A 5,553-nucleotide genomic window follows, 5' to 3' on the forward strand; every position below is an offset into this window, starting at 1 on the left:
CCCTCTGAGGGTCCAAAATAGACAGATAGGGAAGGGAGAGAGAGAGGGAGCAAGGAATGTAGAAAGGGTGTAAAAGGAACAAAAGATTTAAAGAACAAGGAAAAAGGCAGGAAGAGAATACAGTGAAGAGATGAAGGTCTAAAAGTCTCCTACTCACATATCCCAGAAACACAGAGCTTATTAATCACCAGCGAACAGCTGATATTTCATCAGTGTTTCCTCTGAGAGGCCCATTTCCTCACCTCATTTCACCCACACTGGCTTCCTAACTGTAAACAAATATAAAGACAATTCCTTTACATCTGCAAATTGAATTAAGTAGTACTATTATGATTAAATGCTTGGTGGTTCCTCGATAACACTGACAAAAGTACATTTTACAAGATTCTCAGGGGTCCAAGCAGATTCACTGTGTGCCCTTGACAAGAACTTCAAGAAAACAGAAGCACTTAAAACTTTAAACTTTCTAAATTTCCCAGCCTTTCCCAGACTTGCTCCAGGGGAAACATGTTTCCTCCTCAGTGCCCAGGCTTGTCAAATGGAGGTCAAAGTGAAGAGTAAATAAGTGAATAAATACCTAGCTGAGCCCCATGTGAGATTTTAGGCCTTGTCAGACACTGTTTTTTGGAGGCCCAGTTTAAACAAGGATGTGTGTGTATGCTTGTGTCTGCTTGCGAGAGCTTTCAGAAGGTGTAACCTGACCCCCCCCCAGCTTTGCCCTGTGAGCCTGTACTGCAGAGGCTATAATTAGAGATACAGACAGCAGCTGGTGTTAACATTGGACTGGACTGCTTTAAATGTAGGGCACACAGAGAGGGCACAACACACACAAACACACGTGTTCTTTCTTCTGTAAGATGTATCACAAAAAGTTAGGCCAACACTGTATGTTGAGTCTTTTTGGATCGGGTGGGGAGTCATTCGTAACTGAGGAGGAAAAGTGGGCTATCCACCAACTGGAAGGTTGGTGGTTCAATTATGGACTCTCTAGTCTGCATACTGAAGACAGGACTTTAGCTTAAACTCAGCTTTATTGCCAAAAACTGTAACAGCATAGAGGGAGATCACAGCAAGAGACAGAGGGAAACTAAAGGCTTAAATACACACAAGGTAATCAGGGAAATGGAACACACCAGGGACACAGGTGAACTACATCAGACTAAGGAGACAGGCGAAGCAAAACTGAATAGAACGCACACAGGATGACAGACTATCAAATTAAGACAAGAAATAAACATAGACAGAGACCCAGACTCCAAATATACAAATTTGCCACACAGGGAGGAGTAAACAAACAGACAGGAGACAAGATTCACCAGACAGCCACAGAAACAGGGCACAGAGAGCAGACACGGAGACACGACTGGAGAAGCAGACTGAGTCCAGTGGAAATGACTGACAAATGAGACAAGGACAGACACGTGAACATAGCCTGCCAAAGTAAAGCAGGAAATAACCGAACAAGGAAACAGAAATGCAGACTTGACACCGAGAAAAAGGTAAACAAATACTGACCTGGAGACCAGACACAGACAGACAGAGAAACCAACACAGAGGCCAAACTGACGCGCAGAGATGAGACCAAGATAGACAAAAGAGAACTAACTAAATCAAACAAGGAACTTAGGACTAGGAATATAAATACAAAAACTCAGGTACTAGGGAAATTGAACACGATACTTGATTCACAAGAGCTTGAAAATCAGTTAGTTTTTAAAACTCCAAGAGTATGAATCCCGAGTCCATAACAAAACTTCAGAGTTCAAACTCTGGGACTAATTTCTACCACTTTACAAACAGCATAGAGGGAGATCACAGCATCATGAAAAAATATTACTCAGTTTATAAAAAAAATTTCCACACAAATTATTCTGCAATCCCAACCCCCCCGCCCCCCCCCCCCAAAAAAAAGTTGGGGCGCTGTGTAAATAAAAACAGAATGCAATGATTTACAAATCTAATAAAGTTATGTTTTATTGACAAACGAACATAAAAAACAAATGTTATCAACAAAAAATCACATCTAAATGGAACATTTTACTTTCCATGGGATGGGTGCTAATAAACGCTGGAAAAGTAGGGAGGACGAAAAGGAAACAGCCTGAGGAATATTTTGCAACTATAATTATCTTAACTATAAAATGAGCATCTTGGAGAGGCAAAGTTTCTTAGAAGTAAAGTCAGGCAGAGGTTCACCAATCTGCAAAAAAACCGCATCTGCAAATTATGGAAATAAAATTTCTGAACATAAAATTATGAAGACTTTCAGTATCCCATCATGTATAATATATATTATCATCAAAGATTTTGATAATCTAGATAAAAAATAAAAAATCCAAATATTGGAAGTCTCTGATCTTCCACAAACAGACATTGTGCATGGGATCACAAATCCAGGGTAAAGCTCTGTCATGCAAAGAAATGGAACACTGTTCTGTTGTCACATCTGGAAAGGCACCATCAATGCCAAAAGGTATATACAGGTTCTAGAGCAGTATATGCTCCAATCCACTTGATGTCCTTTTCAGGGAAGACCTTGCATATTTCAGCAAGACAATGCTAAACGGCATATTGCATCAATTCCAACAGCAAGTTTAGAAGAGTTCAGCTGTTGAACTAGTCTCCTTGCAGTCCAGACGTTTTATCAACCGAAAACATTTGGAACATTATGACATGAAGAATATGACAAAGACAACCCAGGACTGCTGAGCAGTTAGAATTCTAAAATCCAAAATTCCTCCCCAAGAAATCCAGCAGCTGGTTTTCCTTTTCCTGGAATTGGACTGTTTTTAAAAGCAGAGGGGATGCTGATGTGTGTTGCTGCCATTAAATTCAGAATAATCTGATTTTTTTTTTTCTTATAATGGTACACTTTGTCAGTTTAAATATTTTCAATGTTTTCTATGTTCCATTGTGAATAAAATTTGGCTTTATGGGATCATTCTGGGTTTTTTTGCCATTTTCCACAATGACAGAAACACAGTTTGAACTCAGGATAATAAATATTCAAGTATGTATCCTATCAGGTGCAGTTTGGGGGCACTGGTTAGCTGGCCTCTTATAAAGTTATGTTAGTAGTAATAGTAGTAGTAGTGTTACAGCACAAGCTTTGCTACTGCCTCTAGATCTAATTCATTCTCATCCCAAGACACGTCAAGAGACTTTTTAGTCATGTCTTGAGAAGATCATGTTTTGTGTCAGTGCCATTCTGCATCAGTGTTGTGTGTTAAAAATGACCCCTATCTTCAGAATTCAAAAATTAAACGGATCCTTTGTGTGATCATATGTGACAAGCTGAGAGTGACAGACCCATCTCACTGTGGTGTCGACGCACTGACACCGCAGGATACACCACCTTCCGTGTATATGAGGGACCTCAACAGCTTTGACAGGAAGCACAGTACCTGGAAAAAATCTTCCAGCGAATGCGGTTGGTCCGTTATCCTCCACCTGCAAACAGTGATGAAAACAGAGACAGGACTCTTGTGCTCTGCATATCTCAAACTACATTTTCGGGATCATATACCCACACCAAAACCTTTTTTTTTATTACTTGTTTACTGGTGAGCGTGTTGCAGCTTTAGTCCTGATTTTCCATTATTTCTTTGTGATCTCATTTGATTTTTCTCTCAGCTAGCTGTTTCGAGCACACACAAATGCACACCCGTGAGAGATGTACTGATGAAACCAAACACCCAAAGTAATTCTGATGAAACTAACAGCAATCAACAAGAATGGCGCTCATGTCTGCTCTACAGTACGTTGTGTCTGCCGGCGTCTGGCTTTGTGTGCCAGTCTGACAAAAAATACACAGATACATCTTGTTTTTGTATATTTGCAACTGTGACTCAGCATATTGAAGAGGTATGTGCGGAAAGTCCCCAGTGATGCAGTTGTATAACAATTCCAGTGGGTTTTAAGAGACTAACCATCACACTGACAAATTGAGGTCCTCTGTGACAGTGCATGGAGAGCTTTACTGATCCCTGGGCACTGGCACGAGTTCAGATCCTGGAGAGATATTCAGCCCTCCTGCTTCCTGTTCAGCACCTAGGACAGCGAACAAGGACAAGCTCCCACCTGAGGCCAGAAGACGCAGCTGGATGGGATGTGTCCAACAATCTGGTTCAGTGCCTCAGGTGAACAGTTAGAGCTGAGGTTCATAAATCTCAGTATGGGAGAGTATGAAGGCGTTAGTGTGAACCTTACACAAGTTCTTGGATACCACTACTAGCATGATGCTAAATCTTACTTTTAAGACTTGAATTAAAGCTCAGTGAAAAAGATTACAGTTGATAAAGTTTTTTGTTTTTTTTTTAAATTTCAAGTTAAGTGATGTGGTACACAATGTCAAGAATTAAACAGCATGAAGGTGTACAGGGTGGGCCATTTATATGGATACACCGTAATAACATGGGAATGGTTGGTGATATTAAAGTCCTGTTTGTGACACATTAGTATATGTGAGGGGGCAAACTCCTCAAGATGGGTGGTGACCATGGTGGCCATTTAGAAGTCGGCCATCTTGGATACAACTTTTGTTTTTTCAATAGGAAGAGGACCATGTGACACATCAAAGTTAATGGTAATGTCACAAGAAAAACAATGGTGTGCTTGATTTCAGCGTAACTTTATTCTTTCATGAGTTATTTACAAGTTTCTGACCACTTATAAAACACGTTCAATGTGCTGCCCATTGTGTTGGATTGTCAATGCAACCCTCTTCTCCCACTCTTCACATTCTTCATCAGTGGCTCATTCAGCAAGAGCCCACAACGTAGCACAAAATTATATCAAATTAAAGGTTTATTTAAGTTAATTTCAATGGACCAGACTCCATTAAAATTATTTTTTTTCACATTGTAACTTATATCAAAACGTTACATGTAATCAAATTACTTAAAATATACATTTGGGGCTTTTTTGTGTAGTTGCTTTCCCATAATTTAAAACGTATTTTTGAGGACATTTTTAGCTTTTACTGAAGAAGACAGGAAAGCTGAGAAAGAACACAGGGCAGAAGAGACAGAGGCAGATTTAAACTTGGGCCACTGCAGCAACTTTATAGAAAACGGGCTGCTTTCTTTGTCATCTTTTATATACAGTCTGTATATGTTGTGCTTGTTAGCTCCTTACAGTGTTACCTAAATTAAACTTGAGGAAAGAATAATATATTTGTAAGGCCAAAAAGAACTAAATGTGTGCAAGACATTGTTGATCCAACATTTTGAGTTTGGATTTTCAAGTTCAGTTTACGATTGAATATTTTCTCTTGAATTCATAGTTTTCCTACCGTTCCTCAGTGTTTCCCATCTAATCCTGTGGTTTCAGTTTCCCTATGTTAAGTTTGTAGTTGCTGTTTCCACTTCCTGTCTTATTTTAATAGTTTGTATAGCCGCCTGTGCCTTGTTTATAGTTTTACTTCCCTTCCCTTTGTCATCATTGATTTGGTTTACTTATCCTAATGTTACCCAGCTATGTCTTGTATTTTCCTTTGCGTTTTTCCTCCCTAAATGTATCCATTCAATCCTTGGTCCCATTTCCTTTGGACCA

Source organism: Rhamphochromis longiceps, linkage group LG15 (assembly GCF_057381845.1).
Source record: "Rhamphochromis longiceps isolate RC_006_pf linkage group LG15, R_longiceps_female_GT1.1, whole genome shotgun sequence".
In the NCBI taxonomy this organism is placed as follows: Eukaryota; Metazoa; Chordata; class Actinopteri; order Cichliformes; family Cichlidae; genus Rhamphochromis; species Rhamphochromis longiceps.